Source organism: Ictidomys tridecemlineatus, chromosome 4, assembly GCF_052094955.1.
Source record: "Ictidomys tridecemlineatus isolate mIctTri1 chromosome 4, mIctTri1.hap1, whole genome shotgun sequence".
In the NCBI taxonomy this organism is placed as follows: Eukaryota; Metazoa; Chordata; class Mammalia; order Rodentia; family Sciuridae; genus Ictidomys; species Ictidomys tridecemlineatus.
This window is the reverse complement of record NC_135480.1, coordinates 7,595,487-7,613,471: the sequence shown is the minus strand read 5'-3', so window position 1 is coordinate 7,613,471 and position 17,985 is coordinate 7,595,487. Positions and strand designations below refer to the sequence as shown.

General features: G+C 45.0%; 1 long non-coding RNA gene across 1 annotated transcript; it reads left to right on the top strand.

Annotated features, from left to right (window-relative positions):
* Positions 1-24: 24 nt before the first annotated feature.
* Positions 25-8,771, top strand: LOC144376979 (uncharacterized). Its single transcript, XR_013437424.1, has 2 exons — positions 25-2,442; positions 8,557-8,771. It is a non-coding gene; the product is annotated as an uncharacterized LOC144376979 (long non-coding RNA).
* Positions 8,772-17,985: the final 9,214 nt, after the last annotated feature.

Sequence of the window (17,985 nt, the reverse complement as noted above, 5' to 3'; positions counted from 1 at the left end):
CAATAAGAAAAAGAAAGGAAAATTGTTTGGCCTATAGAAAGAGAAAAGCGGGTGAGTGGTTGCTAGGGGCGGTGGGCTCCGTTGCCTAGGACTAGGTCCTACCCGACTGCGGCGAGTAGGCAAAGCCGTGTTCGTGGGCAGGTGATGCCTGTCCCGCCTCGGGAGACGTTTGCCCCTCCACGAAAGGGAGGGGCAGTCAGGTGTGCGGGGTCTGGGGAGAAGGCTGAGCTAATTAGATCCTCGTAATCTTGGGACCGAGTGTTCTCCGTCTGCGCCAAGGGATTGACTTTTCAGCGCCGCATGCCGGTGTCCTTTTCTGTGCCTACGGTTTTGCTGTCCTTATCTGGGGACACAGGTCCTGGGCTATTTCAATCGGTGACTGGGTCGCTGCCAACTCAATGCTGTCATTAACAAAATGAAACTAAGGCACTCACTTTGCGCCCTGTATTTTCCTTCGTCATCTCTTTTAACCATCAGTCGTCAAAGTTGATCAGCTAGGTGGTGCTATCGCCATATTAAACGTGGGACAGTTGTGGTTCAGAGGCTTAGCAAGACCTGTCCTAGGATTCCTTAGGTCTGTCAGCCTATAAATGCCCAAGCTATTATTCTCAGTCATCCTCCCCGCCCCCCACCTGTTGACCTTACAGGTTGAGCTTCTAATCAGACACTGAGTTGGCTCCCCCATAAAGCCATTTATGACTTTTTACTGACTACATCCAATCATCCACTTTCAGTCTTTATTGACTCAATCTCTCTCACCTACTTGAAAGTCTAATAAACTTGTGCCACCCACACGCCCCTACTTTTTTCTTTCTGGCTACGCAACTGCCCCCTCCCTCTCCCACCATTTTGTAAAATTTTGTGCTCACCTTAGTCTTGTAAGAAATCTTGTATGGTTTCTTCTGTGGATTCAACCCCACCACCATCACCCAGATGTTGATGACTCCCATGTCTGGCTTCCAGCTGAGATCTCCTTTGCTTTCAAAACAGTTCTGTGTCCCTGGACTTAGAAACCTGGGCAGCATGTGGTGTTCCTCTGTCTGCTCCCACATGCAGCCTGGTAATTAAGCCATTTGTACCTGTCTGTCTACAAGTATGTCTCCTCTTCTAGAGACAGTGAACAAAAGAAAGACCTCTGCCTTTATGGTGATTTCCCTAGTAAATGTGATAGACAATAAACAATACATATAATATGAATGAATTATGTAATATGTTGGAAATTCGTAGGGCTAGAGGGGAAAAGAAGAGCAGAATAAAGGGAATCAGTACGGGGGGGGGCACTTGAAGCAGGATGCAGTATCATCAAGGATAGTCAGGAAAGCATCACTGAGAAGGTGACCTTTGAGCAAAGACTTGAAGGAGGTGAGAGCATGAGCCAAGTGGATTTCTGAATAAAGAAGTGCCACTACGGTGATGTGGTCCTGGTTGGCTGGAGGAGGTGAGTGTGGCTAGAGAAGACCTAGCAAAGGATGAATAATAGGAGAAGGGTCAAGGGCCACATTATATTGGCCATCCCAGGCTTTTATTCTGAGCGACAAGAGGATCTGTTGGAAGGTGTTGAGCAAAAGTGTGATCTGCTCTGACATAGGACTCAAAGATCAATGCGTTTTCTGTTTTGGAATACACTGGATGGGGGCAGGAGGGAGTGAGAGGCAAGGGTAGAAGCAGCCAGTTAGAAGGCTCATGCAATATGCTAGGCAAGGAAGGACGTCCTGTTAATTCCACTTCCTGTCTTTCCTTGCCGTCTTCATTGCCACTGGCCTACTGCAGACCTCCATCATCTCATGCCTACACAAAAGGAACAGCCTCCTTTCCTTACTCTTCTTCTATGTATTGTTCATTCAGTGGCCAGAAAGATCTGACATCTTAGCCGGGCACACTGGCACACACCAGTACCTTGGGAGGCTGAGACAGAGGTTGAGGCAGGAAGATCAGAAGTTCAAAACCAGCCTCAGCAATATAGCAAGGCCCTAAGCAACTTAGCAAGCAAGACCCTGTCTTTAAATTAAATTAAAAAAAAAAAAAAACAGGCTGGAAATGTAGCTAAATGGTAAAGTGCCCCTGGATTAAACCCTGGTACAAAAAAAAAAAAAAAAAAAAAACCAGATCTGACATCTTAGTCAAAGTTTGTCTCCTGTCCCCTCTTTGCCCTTTGGCCATAAGGCCTTGTTTGTGGGCACCTCAGATATACCGCACCTTCTTAGTTCATTTTCTTTTTTTCTTTTTTTTTTATGGTGCTAGGGATTGAACCCAGGGCCTTGTGCATGCTAGGCAAGCACTCTACCAACTGAGCTATATCCCCAGCCCCCCTTAGTTTATTTTCTACTGCTATAACAAAATACCAACAACTGTGTAATTTATAAAGACCAGAAGTTTATTTGATTTATGGTTTTTGAGGCTGGGAAATCCAAGATCATAATGCTGGCATCTGTGTGGCATCTGGTGAGGGCCTTCTTTACTGTATCATAATATGGTGGAGGGTATCACATGACAAGATGGAGAAAGTATATGTCTGCTTAGGTTTCTATTCCGCTTCCTATAAAGCTACCAGTCCCATCCTGGGGTCCCACTCTGACAATCTCATCTGATCCAGTTAAAGCCCTTACCTCCAAATACCATCAACCTTCAAATACTTAATTTGGGAATTAACTTTCCAGCACATAAAATTTGAGGGCCATGTTAAAATCCTAGCATCTATCATGCCCCAACCCAGTATATCATCTTTTGCATGGGACTTTCCTCTTCCTTGGAATATCTTGCTCCTCAGGAATCATCAGATTTGGGCAGGGTTCCCCTTCTCTGTGTTCTCTTGGTGCACTGTGGATCCTCACTGCATTGGAATTGGCATTGAACTTCGATCAGCTTGCAGAGACCCTGAGTTTAAGGTTGGGGCCTGAATACTTTTTTATCTCAACTGAGCAGATGAGTAAATTTTTGAGCAAAGAATATTGGCAGGATTAAAGAAGGTCATTTTATAGAGAGGTCAGTTAATCAAGAAGAAATAACAATCCTAAACATTTATGCACCCAAGAACAGAGCTTCACATTACAAGAAGCCAAAATGGATTGACTGCTAGGAAAAACAGACCTTCACAGTAGCAAATTCAAATTCTCAATGACTGAAGCACAAGTAGATGAAATCAGCAAGGAGAGAGTAGACCTGAGGATACTGCCAGCCATTTTGACCCAATAGACATTTGTAGAACACTTTACCCGATAGCAGCAAAATTGGTGTTTTTCTTAGGCACATATAGAACATTTACCAAGATGCAACATTCTGTAATATAACAACTCAATAAATTTAAAACAATTCAAGTCACAAAAAGTATGTTCTGTGACCACAAAATTCAGAAATAACAGGAGAAAGATCCCTGGAAAATTCCAAAATATTTGGAAACAAAATAACACACTTTTTTTTTTTTTTTTTTTTTGGCGGGGAGGGAATGGTACTAGGGATAAAACCCAGAAGTGCTTTACTACTGAGTCATATTCCCATTCCTTTTTTTTTTTAATATCGTTTTATTTATTTATTTTTATGTGGTGCTGAGGATTGAACCCAGTGCCTCACACATGCTAGGCAAGAGCTCTACTGCTAAGTCACAAACCCAATCCTGCCCACCCACATTCCTTTTCTATTTCTTATTATTAGACAGATTGCTAAATTCCCCAGACTGGCCTTGAATTTGTGATTCTACTGCCTTAATCTCCCGAATTGGGGCATTTCAGAGGTGTTCCACTGATACTCAGCAAAATAGTCCACTTCTGTATAACTCATGCGTCAAAGAAAATCAAAGAAAAATTAGAAACTTTTATTTTTATTATTTTTTCTAGAAACTGAGCTGAGTGAAACTGATACACAATATGTAAGAATTCTGGGGATGCCAGTAAAGAAGTATTTAAGGGGATGTTTAGAGCACTAAATGCTAATGTTAAAAATGAAGAAAGTGGGCTGGGATGTGGCTCAAGCGGTAGCGTGCTCACCTGGCATGCGTGCGGCCCGGGTTCGATCCTCAGCACCACATACAAACAAAGATGTTGTGTCCGCCGAAAACTAAAAAAATAAATATTAAAAAAAATTCTTTCTCTCTCTGTCTGACTCTCTCTTTAAAAAAAAAAAAAAAATGAAGAAAGTGGGCCAGGGGTTGGCTCAGTGGCAGATTGCTTGCTAGCTTGTCTGAGGCACTGGATTTGATCTTGACACCATATAAAAATAAAGATATTGTGTCCACCTAAAACTAAAAAATAAATATTTTTAAAAAATAAAATAAAAATGAGGAAAGTTCTAGAATCTAGTATACCTCAGGTTCCACCTTAAGGAATTAGAAAGAGGACAAAGAATCAAAACCAAAGTAAGCAAACAAAAAGGAAGTATAAAATCCAAAGAGAAAATGAAATAGAAAATAGAAAAGTAGTAGAGAGAATCAACAAGACCAAAACCTAGTTCTTTGAGACGGATAAAATTGATAAACCCTGAATTAGATTGGCTGGGGGGAAAAAAGAAAAAAGACACAAATTACTAGTATCAGAAATGACATCACCATGGATTCTGTAGGTTTTTGGTTGGTTGGTTGGTTTTGGTACTGGGGATTGAACCCAGGGGCGCTTAGCCACTGAGCCATATCCCAAACCTTTTCATTTTTTGAGATAGGCTCTTGCTAAGTTGTTTAGGGCCTCACTAAGTTGCTGAGGCTGGCTTTGAATTTGTAATCCTCCTGCCTCGGCCTCCTGAGAATCTGGGATTATGGGTGTGTACCACCACGTCCAGTGGATTCTGTAGATATTAAAAGAATAATAAGGGACAATTGAAGATTTTATGGCAATAAACTAGACAACTCCCTAAGAGCAAGAGCAAGTTAAGAATGTCTACCTTCCCCACTGTATTTGATATTGTACTGAAGGTCCTAGCCAAGTAGTAAAGCAAGAAAAATAAATGAGGTGGGCACAGAGGCAAGCACTCCTGGGAGGCTGAGGAAGAGGATTGCTCCAACCAAGGAGTTCAAGGTCAGCCTGGGCAACCCAGTGAGACAAGGAAGGAAAGGACAGAGGGAAAATAGGAGGGAGAAAGGAAGGAAAAATAAATAAAAAGCACACAGATTGTAAAAGAAGAAATAAAACAACTTTATTCATAGCAATATGATTGTAGAAAATCCTACGGAATCCACACACATACAAAAAGCTACAAGACCAAATAATGAATTTAACAGTGCTGAGAATACAAAGGTCCATATGCAAAAGGCAATTGTATTTCTTTTTTTTAATATTTATTTTTTTTAGTTGTAGTTGGACACAATACCTTTATTTCGCTTTTTTATTTTTATATGGTGCTGAGGATGGAACCCAAGGTCTTGCACGTGTGAGGCGAGTGCTCTACTGCTGAGCCACAACCCCAGCCCAGCAATTGTATTTCTACAATTCTAATAATAAACAACCAAGAATTGAAAATTTTAAAATACCACTTACATAGTATCAAAAATAGCAAAGGTGGACTGGGGTTGTGGCTTAGCAGCAGAGCACTTGCTTAGCATGAGTGAGGCACTGGGTTTGATTCTCAGCACCACATAAAAATAAATAAAATAAAGGTCCATCAACAACTAAAAAAAAAAAAAAGGAATTAAAAAAATAGCAAAGGTTAGTAACTTTTAGTAAAGGACATTTAAAAACTATACACCGGGCTGGGGATGTGGCTCAAGCGGTAGCGCGCTTGCCTGGCATGCGTGCAGCCTGGGTTCGATCCTCAGCACCACATACCAACAAAGATGTTGTGTCCGCCAAAAACTAAAAATAAATATTAAAAAAAATTCTCTCTCTCTCTCTCTTTAAAAATAAAAAATAAAAAATAATAATAAAAACTATACACCAAAAAGTACAAAACTCTGCTGAGAGAAATTAAAGATTTAAATACATAAGAGCTAAGCCCTGTGCACACATCACAATACTGAGTGCCCCTACAATGTCAGTTTTCTCCATACTGATCTGTAGTTTAATGCAATGCCAACCAAAACCTCAGGGGGCATTTTTTTTTTTTTAAGAAATTAACTGATTCTAAAATGTAAATGAAGTTTAGATCTTAAAAAAAATAAAATAAACCTGAACAATACAAACGAAGTTCGAGGACTTGCATTATCTGAGTTCAAGGCTCATAATAAAGCTACAGTGATTAAGCTAGTATGGCATTGGGTCTAAGGATAGACACCTGAAACAGTGAACAGCCAGACAGAACACAGTTCAGAAATGAGTTGACACATATGTTGATTTCCTGATTTCCGGTAGAGGTACTAGTAGTTGTTGTTTTGTTTGTTTGTGGTGTGTTTGTGTGTGTGTGTGTGTGTGTGTGTGCGCCAGTGCGTGCTGGGGATGAAACCCAGGAGCTCACGCAAGCTTAGCAAGGCCTCTGCCACTGAGCCACACCCCAGCCCCCAAGGCAGTTTGATAGTAAAAGATAATCATTTCAAAAGAAGGTCTGGAATGATTGGATATCTATGTGAAAACAAAACCTCATCCCTTACCCTGCATCATGCACAAAAATTTAACTTGAAAGCCGTCATAGACTTAAGTGTAAAACCTACAAAGTAAAACCTACACTTTCTAGAAGAAAACATAGTGGAAAAGTTTAGGAAAAAAATTCTTAAATAGAACACAAATAGCATAAGCTCTCAAAGAACAATTTGACAAATTAGACAATCAAAATTGGACATTTTTGCTGTTCAGAAGACACCATTAAGAAAATAAAAAGGGGCTGGGATTGTGGCTCAGCAGTAGAGCACTTGCCTAGTGTGTGCAGGGCCCTGGGTTCGATCCTCAACACCACATAAAAATAAATAAAACAAAGGTATTGTGTCCAACTACAAACTAAAAAATTTTTTTAAAAAAAATTAAAGGCAAAAACAGTTTGGGAGAAAATGTTTGCAAAACATATATCAGACAAAGGACTCACATCCAGCAAAGAATTCTTATAATTCAACATTTAGAAAATACAAAAGCTAATACAAAATGGGCAAATTTTTTGAGCAGATATTTTGTCAAAGATATTGAGATAACAAATAATCAGATTAAAAGGTGCTTGGTGGCTGCAGTGGTGTGTACCTGTGACCCCAGCAATTCCAGAGGCTGAGGCAGGAGGAGCACAGATTCTAGACCAGCCTTAGCAACTTAGGAAGACCCTTCTCAAAATAAAAATGAAAGGGCTGAGGATATAGCTCAGTGGTAGAGCACCCCTGGGTTTATTCCCCAGTCCAACCCCTCCCCCCAAAGCACTGATAGATAAGTGCAAATGAAAGCAATGAGATACTTCAGCCTTTCCAGGTTGAACACAGGTCAAACAGGTGGAGTATTTGACTACCATGCAGGAGGCCCTGGATTTGATTCCCAGCACCTCAAAAAAACAACAACAACAAAAAAAAACTGGTCATAAAAATTGGTAATGATGTGGAGCGACTAAAACTCTCATATGTAGTTGATGGGAAAACAAAATGGAACCGCCAAATTGGGAGAAAGATTGGTAGTCTTTTCTTTAAATTAAATTTATATTTTTAAATTTTGCTCTGGTTATACATGACAGTAGAATGCATTTTGACACATTGAACACAATTGGAGCACAACTTCTTCCTCTGGCTGAACATGGTACAGAGTTACACCAGTAGTATAATCAAACATGTATATAGGGTAATAATGTTTGTCTCATTCTACTGTCCTTCCCATCCCCACAACCCTACCCCTCCCCTCCCTCCCCTCTGCACAATCCAAAATTCCTTCATTCTTCCCCCATTATGGATTAGCATCTGCTTATCAGAAAAAGCATTCAGCCTTTGTTTTTTTTTTTTTTTTTTTTTTTTTGGTTTGGCTTATTTTTGCTTAGCATGATATTCTTCAGCTTCTTCCATTTACCTGCAAATGCCATAATTTCATTCTTCTTTAAGGCTTTATCTATTCACCTGTTGAAGGACATCTAGTTTGGTTCCATAGTTTAGCTATTGTGAATTGAGCTGCTATAAACATTGATGTGTCCACATCACTGATTTTAAGTCCTTTGGGTATAAACCAAGGAGTGGGATAGTTTGGGTCAAATGGTGGTTCCATTACAAGTTTTCTGAGGAATCTCCATAGTGCTTTCCATAGTAGTTGCACCAATTTGCAGTCCCACCAGCAATGGATGAGTGCACCTCTTCCCCCACATCCTCGACAACATTATTGTTGCTTATATTCTTCCTAACTGCCAATCTGACTGGAGTGAGATGAAATCTTAGAGTAGTTTTGAGTTGCATTTCTCTAGTCGCTAGAGATGATGAACATCTTTTTCTTATGTTTGTTGAAGGATTGTATTTCTTCTTCTGTGCAGTGAGCTGGGTAGTCTTATAAACATACATTTGCATTATGTCCCAGCAATTCCATTCTTAAGTTACCCAATGGGATTGGCAGGGATTATAAGCGTATGCCAGTGTGCCCCACATGAATTATTCTTTTCTCCAATAAACTTTACTAAGTTTAATTGTCTAAAACTTTTTTTTTAGCATCACTGACACCATCTTCAGATTCTCACATCCTCTCTCTCTCTCTCCAGTGAGAGGAGATGCCCTCCCCCTTCCTAATGGAACACTGCAAGTACTCCCAGCCAGGAGGACCAGCCCAGACAGCTTCTCTTCCTGTCCCCCAGCGCACCAATTGTGGGACTGACCACATGAGACCAACTTGTCTGTCTGTTAGTCTGTCTAAATGACCCTGGACTTCCCTTGTCCTCTGAACTCCTTACTTTAATAAACAAATATTTGCTGAGGATCTACTAGGTGCAGGCTGTAGGCCAGGCACTCGGGACACTGCAGAGAAAAAAAATGCAACCCCAAGCCCTGCTGCCTGTAATCTCAGAGGATTGGGAGGTTGAGGCAGGAGGATTGCAAGTTCAAAGCCAGCCTCAGCAAAAGCAAGGCTCTAAGCAACTCAGTGAGACCCTGTCTCTAAATAAAAAATGCAGGGGCTAGGGATGTGGCTCAAGCGGTAGCGCGCTCGCCTGGCATGCGTGCGGCCCGGGTTCGATCCTTAGCACCACATACCAACAAAGATGTTGTGTCTGCAGAAAACTTACAAAATAAATAAATAAATATTAAGATTCTCTCAAAATAAATAAATAATGCAAAATAGGGCTGGGTGTGGGGAGCCATTCTCACACGTGACTGGGCAACTCCCCCTTTGGGTGTGAGCCACTCTGGCTAAACTGTGTCGGAGCTTTCCCGACCCTCTCCTGGTGCAAGAGCCTGTCCGTGTGGGGGTGTGACTGACCACTGACCCCGGGGGCCAATCACTGACCCTGACCTTGGAGTGCGGCCCCCCTCAACCTTCATTGGATGGAATTCTCCCCTGAATTTCTTGTTCCCCAATAAAAGGCCACTCCCTGGCGTGCTCCCTCTCTCTCTCTCTCCTGCTAGCCCTGAGTCATCCTTGCTGCCCTACCGGGTGGTTCAAGGTGGGAACCAGAGGGGGAGCCGTCTCGGACCTGATCATGGAAAAAGGTAACTGAGTCTGTGTGTTTTATTACGATCTCACTAGCTAACTTTATGCCAAGAACCTCTTTAATGAAACCAGTGCGCTGGTCGCATGGTGGAAGCTGGGGGTGTGGCTCAGCAGTCTAGGAGTGCCCCTGAGTTCAATCACCATTACCGCCCCCCCCACACACACAAATGCAGCCCCAGCCTGTTGAGCTTTCAGTCTCATGCTGGAGAGATGCACTGACCATGGAGAGCATCTGGCCTGACTGTGGAATGAATGAATAAGTGGATGAATAAATGAGAAAATGACAAGAGGTACACTTTTTTGTTCTATCAGAGTTGATTGAATATTTTCTTGATTAACATCAACATGTTTTTTATTGAGCACAAACTATGTGACAAGCTTAGAGTCGGGTTTTTGGAGTACTCACAACATAACCCTCCGTCTCTTCCTGCTCAAGTTCAGTACCAACTGAGAAATAGACCAAAATGTTACTTTTGTTTTACAAATAAACTCCCTGGGAAAATGACACTTTAGATCTGCCCACCCTTCCCCGAGTTGGACAGACTTACTCGCTCTGCTTCCTTTGGGACCCTTATGAGCTTATCTAGTTTCTGCTACCAACTCACCTAGAAAAGTCTCTCTTCTCCTTAGGAGGAGTGAGAACAAGTGGGTCAAAGCCAGGAGTGTTCGTTAGTCCAGAAAAGGCCCACCTCTTGGAAACAAGAGGAATGGAAATAATCCTTAGATTCCATCAATCCAAGCACAATAACCAACTAGTCAACTGGTTAGTTTCAGAGTTTAATCCAGATAGCATAAGACTGTGCACTGCTTGGTAAATTTGTGTATTACAGATGGCCATAAGTTCCTCATCACTTCCCCCATAGAGAGGTAAGGTTTTTCTCCCCACCCCCTTGACTCTGGGCTTGGCCTCTGACTTGCTTTGATCCAATAGAATATGGTAGAAATGACACTGTGCCAATTCTTGGCTTATCCTTGAAGAGAACTGGCAGCTTCTGTGGGGACACATGACTAAATCAATCAATCAGGGTCACTCCAAATGAATTTGGGATGACTAAATAAAGACACAGTCACAGAAAGGACCTTTTTCTTTGGGTTCAGCAACTACTCCTCAGCCACAGCTCCCACAAGGGGGACAAGGCAGGCAAGAAAGAGGAGAAGCATGCCTCAAACCTGGATTATATTAATACTGGGAGCTAATTCATGGAACATTCTATCCAAAAGAGGGCAAAGGGTTACAACAAACAAGTGGGTGTAATTCGACCCCACTGGGTGACACCCACTCCTGGAGCTGTACCTTTGAGGGGAGGGCAATACCAGTTCAGTACTTCTTTACTCAAGACTTAAACATGTGTACACAACTCCTGTCCAGAGCGTCTCACGACAAGCTTTCATTTCCTTCTCTTGGAATTCAGCCTCCATACTGTGAGGAAGCCCAAGCAGTCTTGTGGGGAGGCCCATGTGGAGAATCAGAGTTCCAGGCAACAGCTATCACCAAGCTGCCATTCATGGGAGTGTGCCCATCTTGGAAGCAGATCTTCCTGTCCAAAATGAGGTGCTCCAAGTGATGCCACATGAAGGAAGGAAGGAAGAGCCATCCCCTCATGGTCTTGCCCAAATTGCAAGACAGTAAGAAAACAAGTGATTGTTACTGTAAGCCTCTGTTTTAGGACAGCTCAATTCATAGCAATAGTCTGATTTGCCTCCCTGTTCCCAGCCTACCACCAGTCCAATGCCTACTACAGAATAAGAGCTTGGTAAATGATGAAGAGAGAATAAATAAATGATTGGAAGGGTGGGTGGATGGGTGGGTAATTGGATAAATAAATCATTGGGCCTGACAGCTCTGGAGTGGTGAGTTCTGGCAGAATTAGGGACCCAAAACTTTGTGAAAGATGAGGAGACATCTCTAGTGGAATTGCTATAAATAGCTTCCTGGGCAAGGATCTACTTATAGTGGCATGTCACAGGCAGAGCAATACTCAGCTGTTCAAAGGAGGCAAACTGCAGTCCAAGGGTTTAGAAGCCTCCACAGTATAGTGGTCCCAGAGCCACAGCAGACCTCTTGGAAGCACAGCCGCAGGAGCGCTGCCTGGAGCCACACCCTTCTCCTACCATCGCATCGGGTCCAACTTTAATTTTGACACGATCAGAACTGTGGAGGAACACCTGCAATACATGCATTTTTACTGTTTCAGCTTCTGCAGCCCAAGAGACAGCTGGGAGGAGCTGGACAGATGTGCAGCCACCAGCACCTGCCCTGCTCTAGCAAAGACCTCCCTAACCAGGCATCTGGATCTCTGCATGGCCTGCTTCCAGCCTGCCTCCCTCGCCCACCACACCTCTGTGGTCCAGCTCAGCTTCCTTCTCCCCAAACCTCACGGGCAGGCCTCTTCAGCCTAGCTCCCTTTACTTTGGCTCCTCCTATCACCACGTGCTGTAGCGAAGGCGGGCAGTGACCAAAGGAGGCAGATTTAAAGAGGCCGCCAAACCAGGCTTTATTAAGATATCACTCCCAGGCAGATCAGACCCACAGAGTGGACAGGAGAAGGGTCTGAGGAGAAACCCATGGCAGCTCGACCGGACTGGACTTTTATGGGGCTCACGGCAGGAAGGGAAGGGCTTGGGACAGGAAAAGGTGTTTTTAGGGTCCCTTGTCCCGTTGGAGTTGGTCAGAGGAGTTGGCTGAACTCCAGGATTGGCCAGGGGGTCCTGCTGATTGACAGGCGTTTCCCCCGGCGCCTGACTGATGTCCTTTTCCCGTGACTGCTTTGTTCTAAATTGCCACCAAGTGGCCACCACCGACCTAACAGTGAGCTTTTCCCTCTCCTGTTTGCTCAGAAAACCTTTAGTGTACACCCAGAGACATTTCCAGCAGCAGCCACAAACTGAGGGAGTCTCAGTCGTCTGGGTGCCCATGGCACTTGACGTGATGCAAACACAGCCTCCTGTGACCACCACCAGGGCAGGGCTCAGAACCACAAGGACATCTCCCACTGAGCACTACAGAAATCAGGGTAATAGCACAGCCAGCCCAGAAGTGATGCGCTCCGACTCCATGCCGGGCAGTTCTCATCCTCATGACAACCCCATGAGCCAGGTACTATTACCATACCTATTTTATAGGTGAGGAAACTGATGCACAGAGAGATTAAGTAACTTGCCCAGAGTTGCACAGCTACAAAGGAATAACGGGATTTAAACACAAGCCAGGTGGCCCCACAACCCTGCTGTCAGCCCCTGCACTTTGCTCCATGTTCATTTTCTCTATGACAGCTTGCCATTTTATTTATTTAATTTTTTTTTTGGTGCTGGGGATTGAACCCAGGGCCTTGCGCATGCAAGGCAAGCATTCTACCAACTGAGCTGTATCCCCAGCCCCCAGCTTGCCATTTTTTATTGATGAGAAAACAGATGCTTGAAAAGATGAAGAACTGGGGCTGGGCTGGGGCTCAGTGGTGGGGCGCTAGCCTGAGGCCCTGGGTTCCACCCTCAGCTCCCCATAAAAATAAACAAAGGTCGTGTCCATCTGCAACTAAAACACAAAAGTTTTTAAAAAAAAAGAAAAAAGACTTAAGAACTTAGCCCAAGTCACCAGGCTGGAGACTGGCCGAGCTGGGATGCTGCTGCCTCTCACCCAGCCCGGCCTGTCACCTCCACTGGGGGCCTGGGGAGCAACCCCAGCCCAAGGCTGAGCCATTCCTAACAGTTTCTGGGAAAAACCAAGGAACAGCCACTTCAGGCTCCCTGGCTGGCTGCCACCTGAGACAGTGGTTGAGCCTGGTGTCCTCAGAGGGCAGAGCAGGGGGCAGGCAGCCAGCTGGGGAGGCCTGTCTGGGCAGGCCAAGGACAGATCCAGGGGAAGCACCAAGAAAGGTGCCAGGGCTTGTGTGGCCTTGGCAATCAGCCGGCAGCAGGCCCATCAGGTCACATCTACAGGACGTGTGATGAGCAAGGGAACAAGTACCAGGGACAGCCATGAGTTAAAAGTCACCTCTTCCCTTCGGAGTCTTCTTGCCTGGTTTAAGATATTTAGGGAGGTGGCGCCCTCCTGTAATCCCAGCGGTTTGGGAGGCTGAGGCAGGAGGATCAGCGGTTCAAAGCCAGCCTCAGCAACTTGGCGAGGCCCTGAGTAAAGGAGGCCTCTGTCTCTAAATAAAACACAAAAAGGGCTGGGGGTGTGGCTTATTGGTTAAGTGGCCCTGAGTTCAGTCCCTGGGACCAAAACTCACCCTGCTCAGCCTGCTCATTCTTCCTTCCTGATTCATTCACTCATTTGTTGATTGCCCCTGGCAAGCCAGGCCCTGTTAGGCGTGTAGAGAATGTGGTCCCTGCCCCGTGGACCCTCCAGTGAAAAGACAAAAAGAAAAGAAAGAGAAACCAGGAGGACTGGGATGTGGCTCTGGGGACAGCGTTTGCCTAACGTGTTTGAGGCCCTGGGTTTAAGCCCCAGCTCAGCGGGGGTGGGGGAGAAAGACAGAATGAAAAACAGGAAACACGGACAAGCGGTGACTGAGAAATCAAGAAGGGAGAGGAGGCTGGAGGAGCTAAGCTTTGAGAGAGGGTGATCCCACCCTGCAGGCGGGAAGAGAGGAGATGGGGAGGCGCAGATGCAGGTGGACAGGGGAGCAGGTAAGGGAGAGTGTTGCGCGTTTGAGGAAGGAGACGAAGTTGTGATTATTCACCTGAGAAGAAATGGAATGGAAACTTAGTAGGGACACACAGTGGGACTGCCAGGGAGCATGAATACAGCCCTGACTGCAAAGCACAGCAGTGCTCAGGCTGAGACTGGCTTTCCCTTCAGTGCAGGTTCCCAGGGCCTTTGGAGGGTTCCGCATTGGAGTCCCCCAGGTGTGGCGTCTTAGGCATGCACAATCCTAAAGGAGGTGGAGCCGTGAGTCGGAATTACTTCTAATCAATAGAATTGAGCACAATTGACAGTGGAAGACTTCAGAGACCTGGTCACCAAAGTCCCTTGGGCCCCCTCTTGCACTCCTCCTGGGCCACTTGTTTCAGGGGAAGCCAGCTGCTGTGTCAGAAGATGCTCAGGCAGTCCCACGGGCGGGGCCATGAGGCCAGGAACTGAGGCCTCGCAGCCAGCAGCCACCCGTGAGCCCCCGGGAGGGGAAGCCCCCAGCACCACACATGACCGTGGCTGCAACCAACATCTCAACAGCAGACCTCATGAGAGACTGGAGTCCGAACCTACCGACTTGAGGGCTGGGGGTGTAAGCTCAGTGGTTAGGGTGCCTGCCAGCGGGCACGAGGCCCTGGGTTCAACCACCAGCACCAAAATAAAATAAAATAAAATAACTCCTGACTCCCAAAGAGTGTAAGAAGATAGTCCATTGTGCTTGGATTTAAACCACAAGGTTCTGGGCTAACCTTTATACCACAACAATTAATATTTCTAATGTCCTTCAGAAGGTCACAACCAGAGGGCAGGATCCAGGCTTCTCCTGTCTCAGTGTCCTGTCATCCCCTGTGGGCTTTGGGTGTCCTGGAAATCCACTCTTGGTCAGAAGTTAGGAAAACAGAGAGTGACATCATAAGAGAGGGAGGGGTTTTGGTTTTGTTTTGTTTTGGTTTTTCTCCATATTTTTATTGGCACATGATGATTAAACATAAGAGAGGGAGGTTTTCAAGGGCTAATAACAAAAAACTAGGTAAGGAAGTATGTTAGTTGATTTTCTGTTACTATAACAAAATACCTGAGAAAATCAACTTATAAGGAGGAAGATTTTATTTTGACTCTTGATGTCAAAGGTTTTTTTTTTTTAATATTTATTTTTTACTTACAGGTGGACACAGTGTCTTTATTTTACTTTATGTGGGGCTGAGGATGGAACCCAGTGCCTCATGCAGGGTAGGCAAGCGCTCTACCTCTGAGCCACAACCCCAGCCCCCGCCCTGCCATGTCAAAGGTTTTAGTTGGTTGCCTGCATTGTTTGAGGGCCTTGGGAAGGCCGAACATCATGGTGGGGAGTACCATGGGAAAGCAAAGCTGCTCACCTCAGGGCTACCACAAAGCAGAAAAAGAGAGAGGGAACGACACACACCACTGACCTAATTCCTTCCCCTAGGCTCCACCTCCTAAAGATGCCACCAGCTCCCCACAGCACCACAGGCCAGCACAAGCCTTCAACACTCAGCCTCTGGGGACACTTAAGACCCAAACTACAGCAGGAAGTGACATTTAAAAGGAAATTAGAGCCAGGCATGGGGTCCCACACCTATAATCCCAGGGACTCCGGGAGGCTGAGGCAGGAGGATTGTAAATCCAAGGCCAGCCTCAGCCATTTAGCAAGGCCCTGTCCTAAAAAAAGGGCTAGGGATGTGGCTCAGTGAATTGAACCCCTGGGTTCAATTCCTGGTACCAAAACAAAAATTAATTAACTAATTATAAAGATATTTTTTCATTGTAGATGGACACAATATCTTTTATTTATTTATTTATTTTTATGTGGTGCTGAGGATCGAACCCAGTGCCTCACACATGAAAGGCAAGTGCTCTACCAATGAGCCACATCCCCAGGCCCTTTTTAAACTTTTTATTTTGAGACAGGGTCTCCCTAAGTTGCCCAGGCTGGCCTCAAACTTATGACGCTTCTACCCCAGCCTCCCCAGCCACTGGGATTACAGGCACATGCCACTGTCCCTGGTAAGATGGTAAAGTCTGTGTCGTGTGTTTTACTGCAATTCAGACAAAATGTATCACGTTGTGATATATGCAGTGATGGAAACATATTCAAAACCAAACAAAACATGAAAAAAATTCATCCATTTTAATTGTAGGATTCGATGGTTCCTGTTTTGTTTCGTTCATTCTGGGGTTGAACCCAGGGCACCCACCATCCTGGGGACATCCCCAGAACTTTATTTTATTTTTTTTGAGATGTGGTCTCATTAAGTTGCCCCAGGCTGGCCTTGACTTGGGATCCTTGTACCTCAGCCTCCTGACTAGTTGGGATTCTAGGCGTGTGCCATCCTGCCCGTGGACTCCGTGGTGTTTAGTATCCTCAGACATGAATTTCTTTTCAGCCCCAATTAATTAATTTTTTTTAAATGAAATTAAAATGGCTGGAGGCAGGTGGAAGGGAGAGGGAGCAGGAAGGTCCTCTGGGCTGAGACGTGGGCATGTTAAAGAAAACAGAGGGTCTCAGAGGGGGGCCTGGGGGTGTTGTGCCGTGGTAGAGGCCTCTGTAGCAAGCCCAGGGACCTGGGTCCCATGCACAGCACCACAGACAGACCAATGAACACCACAGCAGAAGAGAAGGAATCCCAGGACGGCTGGGCCTGGAGAGTGGAGCTCAGAAGGATGGAAAATGAGTCTTCAGAGGGAGACAGGCCCATCACGCAGGGCCAGGAACAGTCTCCTGACTTGGGGACTTGCACCAGGCAGGTAAGGCACTGACGGGCTTTAGCTGGACCGCACGGGGGACATCCTGCAACAGAGACGGGGAGGGAGGGCAGCACCCGTCGGAGCCAGAAGAGCGGTCAGGAAGCAGATGCAGCCGACTAGGAGAGAGGACAGCCGCCTGGGCAGTGCAGGGCTGGGCTGGGTGGGTGGAGATGCCAAAGGCGCAGAGAGCCAGGACGCACTCCTGACTGGATGAGGGCGGGGAGAGGGAGGACACCCCCCAACCTTAGATACAAAAGGTACAGTGATTCTCCAGGCTGGGGGATCCAGCAGGTTTAGGGACAGCACCGTGAGATCACTTTTTAAAATTATGAAATATTAAAAACCAACAAACAAGCTTGGATCTGGGCACAGTGGTGTGTGCTTGTCATCCCAGCAACTCGTGAGGCTGAGGCAGGAGGATCGCAAGTTCGAGGCCAGCCTCAGCAATTTAGTGAGCCCCTCAGCTAAAAATTAGTGAGACCCTGTCTGAACTTTATTTATTTATTTGGTACCAGGGATTGAAACCAGAAGCACTTAACCTCTGAGCCTCATCTCCAGCCCTTTTTATTTTCTATTTTGAGACAGGGTCTCTGCTAAGTTGCTTAGGGTCTCACCTAAATTGCTGAGGCTGGCTTTGAACTTGTGATTCTCTTGCCTCAGCCTCCCAGCCCGCTGCGATCACAGGTGTGCACCACCTTGCCTGGCACCTGGATTGCAATCCTAATTAGCCCCAAATAAATGTAATTTTATTTATTCTTAAAAAAAATAGAACTATGAAATATTCAATGCATATGTACCACACATCCTTATATTGTTCAGGATAAATGCATAAAATCTTGTCAGTTTAAAATAAATGAATAAAAATATATACAGGTACAACATGAAATATTTGCTATGTATGAAATGATTTGTACCAAGTGTACGTAAGCAACAGAGTGGACTACTAAAAGAAACACCCAACTTGAGAAACATTAGCAACATCAGGTTTTCCTTTTTTTAAAATAATTTTTTAAATTTTCAGACAGGGTCTCACTAAGTTGCTGAGGCTGGACTCAAACTTTTTTTTTTTTTTTTTTTTTAATAAAG